Source organism: Tenrec ecaudatus, chromosome 12, assembly GCF_050624435.1.
Source record: "Tenrec ecaudatus isolate mTenEca1 chromosome 12, mTenEca1.hap1, whole genome shotgun sequence".
NCBI classification, from domain to species: Eukaryota; Metazoa; Chordata; class Mammalia; order Afrosoricida; family Tenrecidae; genus Tenrec; species Tenrec ecaudatus.
In genome coordinates, this window is record NC_134541.1 from 52276432 (window position 1) to 52288942 (window position 12511).

Consider the following 12511-nt stretch of genomic DNA (forward strand, 5'->3'; position numbering starts at 1 on the left):
ACAACCACTACCCAGAGCAGCCAGAGAAAAAGTACTAGAGGAAAAGAAGAAATGAACTGAGAGCAAATTGAGGGACATTAAAAATAGGAACTTCTACTTTCTTTAAGGAGCTGTGAGTAATGTGCCTACATTCTCATAGAGGCCAATAAGACAGAGAGAAGGAGGACAAGGTTTGGATTACAAACTGAGACTGGAAAATGCCTTTGTGATTATATTTTGTGGTGTGTATCTGCCCTTCTCACAACTAACCAATAGCCATTAAATTGTTTCTATTTTTTGCTATTTGATTACCAATATAATCTGTATTCCACAACAAAATCCACATTTTTCCCATCCCTCTAACAAGCTATACCTCATATTGACAATTTGTATCTTTAGCTCAAAGAAAACATCAAAAGTTAAAAGCAAAACATTCAAGTCCAGAAGCTACAGACTCCTGGACAGGTTCTTTAAACTGTACGATTTTCACATCCAAAAATAAGACTAACAAAGGTTTCAACATCACATGGCTGCTAGAATGATATAATTAGCAGGCAGGAATCACCCAGTTTCATCTACTTGTGAATCCATAAAATTCAGTGGCCCATAAAAATTCTTATGCTTAGCTGGGCTCTGTGGCACAATGGATAGCGCACTGGACTCCTAACTCTTCCCCAAAATTCTTATGCTTAGTGAGACTGCCCCTTATTAAATAATATTTAATCCCCGGAGAGATGTGACATCCTACACTGACCCATGGCCCTACACGGGGCAGCACCTGAGACACAGTGGGGGATGTGCGACTGCGCTGACCTCACCACACTGAGGCAAACACTGGGGGTGTGCAATGGAGCGGCGAGGGAGGCAGAGCAAGGAGGTCCCAAAGAAGTATAAAGGATGGACTTTGGGGCCAGGACGTGGCACCCCATCAGACTCATTCAGAAAACACTCCTAAAGGTCAACAAACAGACCTCTAACTACTAACAGGGTTTTTTTCTTTTTTTCTCTTCTTTTAAATTTTGTATGTCAGTGGCTTTTTTGTTTGTTAGCGTGTAGGTGTTGCTGCTGTCGACACCATGTTCGTATGTACCACTTTGGTGCTGTCAAAGCCATCTTCATTTTTATGCACAAATTAATATATCTGCAGGCCCACCTAGCTAAGATAGGCTGGACAAACAATGTGAGAAGAAAATAACAGGACCAATAGTCCCGGAGGGACATGAGAGTGTGGGAGGTAGGGGAAGGGAGGAGGTGTTGGCCAGCCCAGGGACAAGGGAACAACGAGTGGTTCAAAACCAGTGGAGGGAGGGGATGGGAGGACTGGTAGGGAGTGACCAAGGGCAAGGTAACTGAGAGGAATTACTGAAACCAGAATGAAAGCTGAACATGGTAGTGGGGCAGGAGGAAAGAGTAAGAGAATAGAGGAAAGGAGTAGGAGGCAAAGTGCATACACAGAAGCCTAAATACAGACATGTACATATGTAAATATAATTATGATTATGGGGGAAATAGACCTATGTGCATATATTTATAGGTTCAGTAGTAGGATAGCAGGTGGACATTGGGCCTCCTCGCGCACACTCCCAAAATACAATAGCACCTTGCTCAGCTAAACGGTCATTCCATGATACCCACCTTCCCGACATGATCACTGAAGACAGATGTGTGCATAAGCAAACGTGGTGAAGAAAGCTGATGGTGCCCGGCTATCAACCAGATATAACGTCTGGGGTCTTAAAGGCTTGAAGGCAAACAAGCGGCCATCTAGCTCAGAAGCAACAAAGCCCACAGTGAAGAAGCACACAAGCCTGTGTGAACATGACGTGTTGAAGGGATCAGGTAGCAGACACCAAAGAACAAAAACCATCATTGTGTGATCACCTTCCTACATAAATGCTGAAGACGAATGTGTGCATAAGTAAGTGTGGTGAAGAAGGCTGATGGTGCTCAGCTATTGAGAGAGATAAAGAGTCTGGGGATTTATAGGCTTGAAAGTAAACAAGCGGCCATCTAGCTCAGAAGCAACAAAGCCCACATAGAAGCAGCACACCAACATGTGTGATCATGAAGGGCCGAGGGGACCAGATTTCAAGCAACAAAGGTGGGGGGGGCAATCATATCATCGTGAATGAGGGGCATGCATGATGGGGATCCAATGCCCATCTATAGACTGCTGGACATCCCTTGCAGAGGGGTAGTGGGGAGGAGATTAGTCACTCAGGGTTCAGTGTAGCAACAATGAAACTCAAAACCTTCCTCTTGTTCTTTAATGCTTCCTCCCTCCCAATTCTACCTTGGAAACCTGGTTAGACCAGAGGATGCACAGTGGTACAGTTGGGATCTGGAAACACAGGGAATCTAACCCCTCAGGACCAAGGGTTAGAGTGGCGATACCGGGAGGAAAGGGAGTGTAGAAAGGGGGAACTGATCTCAGGGAACTACATAGAACCTCCTCCCTGGGGGATGGGCAACAGGAAAGTGGGTGAAGAGAGACACCAGACAGTGTAAGATAAGATAAAATAATGATTTATAAATTGTTAAGGGTTCATGAGGGACGGGGGGGAGGCAAATTTTGAGACTGATGAGGGCAACGAATGTATAAGGATGCTTTACTCAATTGATGTATGTATGGATTGTGATAAAGAGTTGTATGAGGCCCAATAAAATGATTTAAAATAAAAAATTTTTAAATAAAGATTGTTTTTCAACAAAAATAATAATAATATTTAATCCCAATATAGTAATGGCACATAAGCTAGTTTCAAAAAATAAAAATGCATGAGAACAAGTGATCTTTTTCATTGTTATTTAATTTACCAGAGACAAACTGCTCACACAGAGATAAGTCTCACAGCTTTTGCTGTTGTTTTTTAATCAGTATAAATGGACTGACACATTAGTACATTCAAACCTGTTGCTGCTCAAGGGTCAAAGAGCCTCACAACACTTGCTATCCAGCAAACCCCGGGAAAGCACCAAGTAGAGGGAAACAATTCCTTACCCCATTCAGGAGCCATTGTGGGATGCAGCTCCGCACAAGTGACCATTCCACTCCCATCCCAGAATTAAGAGTCACCCCAGGCCAACACACCCATGTGTCATTTACTAAAATGTCCTAGGTAATAATGGCACCAACAGCTAAAAGGTCAAGCGCAGGCACTAAGGAAAAGGGTTTGACAAGTTAATAAAATGGCCATTAGAAGCACTCAATAAGAACAAAGAAAATTACACAATGAAAATAAACTAATGCTGAGACACAGGGCAGAAACCTTTGACATAAAAGAATGGCATCAGTAATGCACCACCATTTTCAAGTTCACAGAATTCTGGTTGATTTCACTTTTTACTAGGCCTACGTCCCTTTATTTTTTCCTATTTGCAGTATTCTGTAGTAAAGCACACTTAATTTTTCCCTCTGACCTGGAGCTAATTTCTTGACTTTCTCTGACCAACAAATTGCTAGAAACAGAGTACATCTAGACCCAGCCTGTAGACTGGAGCAGACACCTCTAGCCTGAAAACCCAGGTAGAAGTAATATAGATGCTTGTTAAGAAGGCTTGCATAAGCCACTGAGGTTGAGAACTACTGCATCATCAACATTACGGAAATTCTGGTGGAGAAAAAGAAACTCAAAAGAACTGCCAACCTTATGAAGATAATCTCCCAAATATAGCACAGCCACCTCTATTTAAGGGAAAGAGGCAGAAAAATTTATCCAAATCACAGAGCTGCCTGTTGATACAAACTTTCTGTCAATACTACATAGGGTCAGTGGGTCAGAACTGACTTGGCAGCACCCAACACCAACATCAGAAGTTTAGGCACTGTAAGGAATAAACGCTTGGAGTAACTGCAATGGGGCAGAGAGCAGCACTGGAGACGACTTGTTCTGCTTTCTCCCAGAAGAAAAGAGCAACTGACACCTATCTGAGCTGGAGATTTAACATTGTTCCTCTTAGACCTATGGGATGGATAGTTTAAGAACAAAAAATCATTGATCGTGATTTAAAAGCTCGTGAATACATCCATGGACGTTAAACACCAGAAGAATTAATATAGCCATTTGACAGATCACATTATGGTGGCTCCATGTCCCTCCCCAGTGATTTGTTTAGACTGGAGTATGTGATCCAATCCTGGACAGTAACAAATAGTGGGGTTGGGGGCTCTTGGTATTCTCTGAGAAATGTTTCATTGTTCTTAAAAGGGACACCCAGAAAAGATGACCCCTATATTATTCTATCTTGTTGTAATGCTTACAATGGCTTTGGCACTTTCCCTCCTAAGAGGAGCTAACCTAAAAACATACCCACTATATTGGGAATAGTAGAGCAGAGGCAGAAAGAACCGGGACCGGTAATGGCATTATTGAAATGTAGAAATACATAACTCATTCTGAGGCTACTCTGTCTCGCAATCTTTAATAAGGGCTGAGGTCTTAAATTTGGGTTATATCTGAGTTTTATATTACCTCCAACCAAGGACGTCCTTGGTGATACACAGCTGAAATAAAATCTGACATAGAACAGGAAACAAAGACTAGTGTCAGTTTAAACATTCAACCAAGCACATTATTGGTGATACACAGCTGAAATAAAATCTCACAGTAGAACAAGAAACAAACACTAAGGTCAAATAAAAAATTTTATCTATCCTACTTTATTTCCTAAGATTTCTTATTTTCATTTCTTTACACTCATCTCATTACTAGATATTGAAATAACATTCTAAAATGTTAGAAAGATGCTAACATTTTTGTTACACACGATTCACAAGCTATGTGTAAAGGCAGTTCTATATAGAGATATACTCCAAGTATTTAATGTTACAGTTTCTAAAAGGTTTGTCCATATATATATACCCTTTTATTGTGGTAAATATACCTGAAATATGTGGCAATTCAATGTTCTTTACATATGCAATTCAGTAACACTGGTTTAGTCTACACAATATTCTACCATCATTAACAGAAACTCAGTGCATCCTAAGCAAAGATGGCCCAGCTTTCTCTGTGGTAATCTCTAATAAAACTTTGTTTCTATACATTTGCCTATTGTACCTAAGTGGTATAACAAAAAGTAGTGTACACACAAATACACAGGAATATTAATCAACCATAAGGGTAGATGAAGTCTTGCTATGTGTTACAACGTGGATGAATATTGAAGACATTATACTGCGTGGAACAAGTCAGTCACAAAATGCTATTTTTCCTTAAATGTTTTTGACACACATATGTCAAATGCAGCATTCTAGAACTTTGTTTCTAAAAGATATTCAAGTACCAGTTTAAAAAACAAAAACAAAAACATACAACACATAGCAATCCTACATAGCGTGTCTTAATGGGAGCAAGGGTTTCTTTATGGGAGCAGAGAGCCTCAAAATATACTGCAAAAACCAGTCAAATACAATGATCAAGTGTTTTACATATTTTGATATTTATTCCTTTTAGTATTTCATCAGATGTTAAAAGTAAATGCATAATTGCTTCTGCTTTCTGGATCTGATTGAGGCTAGCCTATGTTACAGTCAGAAGCACACACGTGGGAAAGAGTTGGAGATAGAGATAAAATGGGAATGTGCTCCTATAGCAGGAATACAGTTTTCAAAAACGCACTGCCAACTGGAAGAATCTGAACAAAAGTGGCAAGCAGGTGAACTGCTAGCTGACCTGACATAGCGCAGTCATTTTGCAAACAAGATTCATCAGCTCCGCTCCCAAAGGAACACACAAGTGTTCACACTAGTGGTTGGCAGTCTCAGAAGCGTTGTCTTCCTCACATCTTTCTGGTGACCAGAAGCGTGGTCAGCCCTCTGACATGCCTATCCAGCACCCAGTGATACCCACCCTGTCCTCCGAGAGCCCCTGTTCTGTCTTAGGTCAGAGGCACAACTTCCTAGATAAGGTGCCAAGTGCACATAATCCCCACTTCTTAATTGTGTGTCCTCCACCTACTCAAACCAAAATGTACAGTGCTGGACCTGAAATCCGCATGCACAGCTCAGTCACCGACGAGACGAGCCAGCAGGAACTTGTTCTAAAACCAGACACCCGGGTTCCAGCAGCCCTTTCCTTCTGCAAGAACTCTTTCCAGGGCGAGACCCCTAGTCCCAGCCATATTCTGAGCCAGCACCAACTTCCAGACCAAGCATCCACTGGAGAAACTCCACCTAAGACCAGGAATCCTTTCCCCACTGAGCACATCCTTCGGTAGGAGAGAACACCAGCCCCTCTCCTTCAGGTGCCCTCGTCTCCAGCAAACTTTCTCCTTTTTCTTTCTCTCATTTTCTATTTCCCTAATGTTTTTAATGTTTCTCTCCTTTCCTCTTTGCATCCTTTTCTTCTGATTCTCTGACTCTTCTGGTTCTCTTTTCATTTTAATCTTCTTTAGTTATCTTTTTAGTATTCCCATTTCCTCTTTCTTAATTGTTACCCCTTCCCATATTTTGTTTTGGTTTTCATTTCTTTTATCCTTTTCCATCTTTTGTTCCTTAGTTTCCCCACACCCATTTTAAATTTTTTTCTTATTGCCATTTGCTTGTTTTCCTATAGTTTAGTTTATTATTATTATTATTATTGTGTTTTCTGCTATTGTTTTTGTTTCTCTTTTTTCCCTTGCCCCATCCAGTGGAACATATCAACCATGCCAACGCTATACAGCTACACTCAAATGCCCTGTATCCCCACAAAGGGAGGATCACCACCCACCCCTGTACAACATGATCAACAACAGACAGTGGCTACGATATAATTAAGAGCACATATGCAACACCAATAGTCAACATTAGACTCCACAAGAACAGATGAAAAGCATTCTTGCGAACAGGAACTAGACAAGGGTGTCCTTTATCATTATTCCTATTCAATAAAGTGCTTGAAGTCTTCTATTTGTAAATGCTATGATTCCATAAATTAAAAAATTGTAAAGACTCAGCAATAAAATTACAGAAACGAATTGAAAGATTCAACAAAATGTAAAGGCATACAACCAACAACATAAATCAGGACTAGAGTCTCAGGACACCAAGATCAATTAGCATAGCATAATCTACAAAGACGATGTTCTAAATCTGGTTTAGTGAGGAGAGACTGGGGTCCTAAACACTTGTGAGCAGCCAAATAAGGTGAAACTGCTAGTTTTTCCACATCTGGAGCAAAAGCAGTGAAGGAAATTGAAGATACATGATAACAATTAGTCCAAAGGACTAATGAACCTCAGCTTCCACCACCTTGAGCCCAGAAGAACTAGAGGTACCTAGTAGCTACTACTACTGACTACTCAAAAATGATTCTTAGAAGGTCTTAAATAGAGTGGAAGGAAAAGGTGGGAAAAACTCAAAACCATATGAAAAATCAAGTTTACTGGTCAAATAAAAACTAGTGGAACCCCTGAACTATGGTTCTTAGTGAATCTTCCAGCCTTAAACTGAATTCACCCGTGACTTAAGTTTCAGCCACCCAATTCTCTCAACACTCACTGCCACTGAGTCAATGCTGACCCATAGGGAACCCCTGCAGGTTTCCGAGACTACTTGTTTACAGGAATAGAAAGTCCAGACTTTCTCTCACGGAGCTGTTGGTGGTTTTTAACTCCTGACCATGTGGATCGCAGCCCAGCAAGTACCCATGATACCACCAGGGCTCCACAGACAGATTTATAAGATGAACAGTAACATTACAGAGGTATACACACCTTAGAATAAGCAACCATTTGAAATCAAAAGGGTGGCATTTATCCAAGGTCAAAATCCAGAGGGCAAGAAAGAAAGCATGAGGACTGGAAATGGAAAACAGAGAGGAACTGGGGTAAGTGGTATTACTTTGTGGGTATTACAATGAGTGAGATGAAAATGATTTAGTGAATGGAAAGCTAATTTTCTCTGTAAACCTTCACACAATTCATTAAAAAAAGTTTTTCACAATGAGATTACTAGAGAAAATATCTATAAAGGAGAAGGAGCTGCAGAAGGCAGAAGAGACTACAGACCACAATGCAGGTCTGACACCGGAAAATGAGACTGGTTAGGGAGCTGGTAGTAAATCTCAAACTTTTAAGCCAAGACAATGGGCTTCCTCAAGACACAGCCACCCTTCAGAGAACACTGGTTCTCACGGGAATAGGCCTGGGCTCTGTCATCCACAGTACTCTGTACATTTTGGCCGACTTCACTAATTCATTGCAGTGACCATACAAAACTCAGACAATTACGAGGCCTATTAGGGAAGTTAATAAGTTAAAATTCAGATGAGAAATGTTTGTATTGCAGTTGTATAGTCAAGAGTTTCTTCTTTGCTTTGCCCATTACCCAGCCTCTCTTTAGACCTCAGCCTCTTGGCCTGGATTCTGTCCTGCTTGGGCAATATTACAATGTTTTCTTAGGGCTGCCAATAAATATGCAGAGAGTATGCCATTCCACCATAAGCCTCAGCCTAATGGCACTCAGTTCCGGCTCTTTACATCAGCAAACTGGATGTCCCAAATAAGTACTCGGAGGCACCACTGCACAAGCCAGTTTCCTGTCCCAATGCACTCAGCTTCAGATGCTCGGTCTCATGCTGTGGGTTTCTGGTTCTGCTGGTGCCGCTCTTCCTCTGCTCCCTTGGTGTCAAAGCTAGATCAAGGTGGTTCCCGACAGAGATCCCAAGGTCCAAAAGACATACTCCACTCCCAGCTCTTCTTTCTTGCTGGAAGTGAAATCCTAACTCCTACTTTAAAGATGGCTGATTTTTAGACCCAGCAGATGGCAATCACAATATAACAATCACTCCAGCTGAATCATAAAATCTAATCAGTGCCTCCCCCATCTTCTCATCCAGACCATTCAAGAAAACAAAGGTTATTTGCTGGGAATCACAGAGGGTATGGCTAGCATAGCCCTATTAAATAATTTACTGCATTGTGCTTTTTATTAAAATTCTCAAAAATTTCAGTATGGCCTAGAAGAGCTCACGGCCTCGGTTCCCAAACTTGGCCGAACACTGGAATCGCTAAGGTATCTTGTGAAACCACAGATCCCTCCAGTCCTCCTACTAGAGATTCTAATTCATTAGGTTACAAAAGGAACACATCATTGGTTCTTGCTCATATGTTACCTCCTGAAGTGGTGGAATGTCAACTAGTTCTGGTACAGCGACTCTGTGTATTCTTGCATCTTCTCTTGGTGCTTTCTGCATCATTAAATACTTTTGCCCATAAAACCTTTCAATATTGCTACTTGAGGCTTGAATGATTTCAGAAGTTCTTTCAGTTTAAAATATGCTGGGCGTGGTCTTCCTTTTTGGTTTTCTAATTCCAGGTCTTTGCCTAGTTCATTGTAATATTTTACTTTGTCTTCTTGAGCTGCCCTTTGAAAATTTCTATTCAGCTCTTTGACTTCATCATTTCTTCCATTTTCCTTAGTCACTGTATAAGAGCAAGTTTCAGAGTCTCTTTGCATCCACTTTGATCTTTTCTTTCTTGTCTTCTTAATGAGCTTTTGCTTTCTTTAAGAATGATGGCCTTTATGTGCTCCTACAGCTCATCAGGTCTTCTGTCATTCAATGCATGTATTCATTGCATCAGTGCATCAAACCTGTTCTTAAAATGCTTTCAAAATTCAGGTGTGATAGATTCAAGGTTGTATTTTGGGTCTCTTAGACTGTTCAATTTTTTCTTCAGCTCTAATCTGAATTTACATATAAGTAATTGGTGTGTGTTCCAGCCAGCCCCTGGCTGGGTTCCAGTTGCTGATATTGAGCTTCTCCAGTGTCTCTTCCCACCGATGTAGTCAGTTTGACTTCTGCGTATCCCATCTGGGGACGTCCATGTGTATAGTCACCTTTTGTTGTTGTAAAGGGGCATTTGCTATGAACAAGTGATTGGTTTTGCAAAATATTATCATGGAATCTCCAATTTCATTTCTATCACCAAGTCCGTATTTTCCAACAACAGATCCTTCCTCTTTGTTTCCAAATTTTGCATTCCAATCACAATAATTATCAATGCATTTTGATTGAATGTTTGATTAATTTCCAACTAAAATCACTGGTAGATGTGGTAGGCCAGGTTGACTTGAGAAACAAATCCAGAGACACTCAGATATATGTGTAAGAGAGAGCTTTTTATCAAGAATTATATATCAGGCTGGTGATGGGGTGCTACCAGCAGGAGGCAGTGGACATGACAGGGAAGGGAAGAGTGCGATGAGCAGCATTTCCATAACCAAGCTCGGGAGTCAACGATGTTTCCTTCTTTTTGCTGTTCTCTGCACTGTCTCCTATTTCATCAGCACAAGATGCCAGGGGAAGTCAGATGGACATGAAAATGAAGATGACACAGTCAACAGGATTTCCTTGTTTTTGAGCACGTGCACTCTCGCAGCTTCAGCTGGTGCAGTTTTGCTTTTACCCTTCTCAATAATCAGCAATGAAATCCTACTGTCCTTTCCTCAAAACTACTATTTCCAATGGCTAAATTGCTCCCTCATTCATGCTTTGTGGAACCTTGCCTCTCTGTTTCCCAACCTCTGTTTAATTGTGTTGATGCCCTCTGCCTTTTTCTTTCCAAAAGCAAAAGGTTTTGCTGGCTTGAAGGGAATCCAAGCCCATGTTTAGAAACGCTGGTCATGCTTACTCTGCTTCCCCTCCTTATTCCTGGAGCAGTGCGAGTAGCCTCTGCACTAACGCACATGATGCTGCCACTATGGAATCTCGGTAAGCTCTCTGGGAATTTTACCTAACCTATGTACATTCCTCTATATCATTGTTAGAAGGTTTGTTGCTTCTCTGTGTGAACCAGTTGGGATTCCCCGTAAGTTTACAGTAATGGGTCAGTTGTTAGTGAACACACCAATTCTGGAAGACTTGGATGAACAATTTTATATTAATACCCTTGAGGAAGAAGCACTCCAGGGATGACTCTGTGGACCATCTTCATCAGAGGAATACAGTATAATGTAAAGACGCTGAAGACAAAATTAGTGAGGCGGAAAAAGGCTTCAGCATGGGGAAGAAATTTGGTATATCCTGCTGTTAGAGTCCTTCTCCTATTGAGACATCCACTTTGGTCCTCTTAGTGGCTTGCAATATTCTTTGCCTATTGGTTGATGAAACCGCAATATCAAAGGGAACAAGGGGGCCTGGGAATAGGAAATGCCTCCCTTTCTACTTTTGGTTTCATGGGAGCAGCATTTGAAATTATTTTGATTTTCTACCTTATGGTGTCCTCTGTGGTTGGTTTCCATAGTCTCCAAGCTTTTTTGAATCTTCAATGCCAAATAAGGCTGCCACACTATGACAAAGATGATTGGGAATTGTGTATCCGTCCTGGTCTTGAGCTTGCACTGCCTGTGCTGTCAAGAACACTGGAATCGCTGGATTTGACCTACTTGGAGACTTTGCAAGATTAAAGGCTGGGAAATGTCTACACTGTATTGTCCTGCAACTTGCTCTATGCCACTATGACATTGTATCTCTCTGAGGACTTTTCAAGGACCGAGGGCTTCACAAACTTCACTTATCAAATGCTCTAGAGATTCAGAAACAACAAAGCTCTCTGTAAAAGGACATCAGAAAACGCTGTGGGATACATAGTGGGCAACTATCTGCACCGAGAGACTGAACAACTCCAAACTCATGACATTCCTGTCAGTGATGGAAATGTTTCATACTAATTGTGGTTCATATTTAAGGTCGGCGTCACTTTTTTCGTAATTTACTGAGAATTTGACCATTGCCAATCTTTTTTTTTTACTTTGACTTTGTAGTTTCCAGTGAAATCCGGATTCCTTTGAGGTGTATGTAACAGCGGATTATTCTGTGGACACATTTACTTGCATTGCTAAATAGAAGCATTCACAGAAAAAAATCCTTTTTGCTTATCATAAAACTTTTAGAAAGGGCAACTTTGGGACTTTAATGAGTCATTTAAATCTCATCATATACTTTATCAACATGTAGAATTCTACACACAGGCAGCCCTTATATTAAGTGATGGTTCTACAAAAAAAAATCACAATTTTCAGATGCAATAACTGCTCAGCATGCATTGAATTTCAATGGGTGCATTGAAATTGTAATAATTGCAACTTTATTTTTCATGTCCTGAGGAAAAATAAAAGCCTGGTCTCTGATTCATGTCACTAATACTGAGCCAAGGGAAAATACTAATTTCTTTTAAAATAAGCCTTGGTAGGAAGCTACAAGAATATCTTATATTGTACAGAATAATAAGCTATGGCAGAAGTTATTATGTGATCCTAGGTCTATGAAAGCTGATACGTATATAATTCAATATTACCGCTAATAACATAGTTGTCGGTGTTGAACATACTTGTAGCTTAGATTTTGCCTTATAGGCTATATGTACACTCAGTTGCTTTTTTGGGGGGGAGGTTGTTGTTTTTAGAGTTTTCTTTCAAAAAATGCTAAATTCCCTGTGTTTTATGGCTCTTCTGAAAATTATAAATGCTCAGCGAGACAAGACAATTCTTTTATCACATTCTTTGGGTTTGGGTTACCTTGTGTATGCCAATTCAAATGATAAATGT

At 40.7% G+C, this 12511-nt stretch overlaps 1 protein-coding gene and 1 pseudogene across 1 annotated transcript in view; one reads left to right on the forward strand and one right to left on the reverse strand.

Moving 5' to 3' along the window:
• Positions 1–12511, reverse strand: part of RALGAPA2 (Ral GTPase activating protein catalytic subunit alpha 2) — a 415476-nt gene that overhangs the window by 386780 nt on the left and 16185 nt on the right. The window lies entirely within an intron of this gene.
• On the forward strand, positions 10506–11555 carry LOC142422221 (limb region 1 protein homolog pseudogene; annotated as a pseudogene).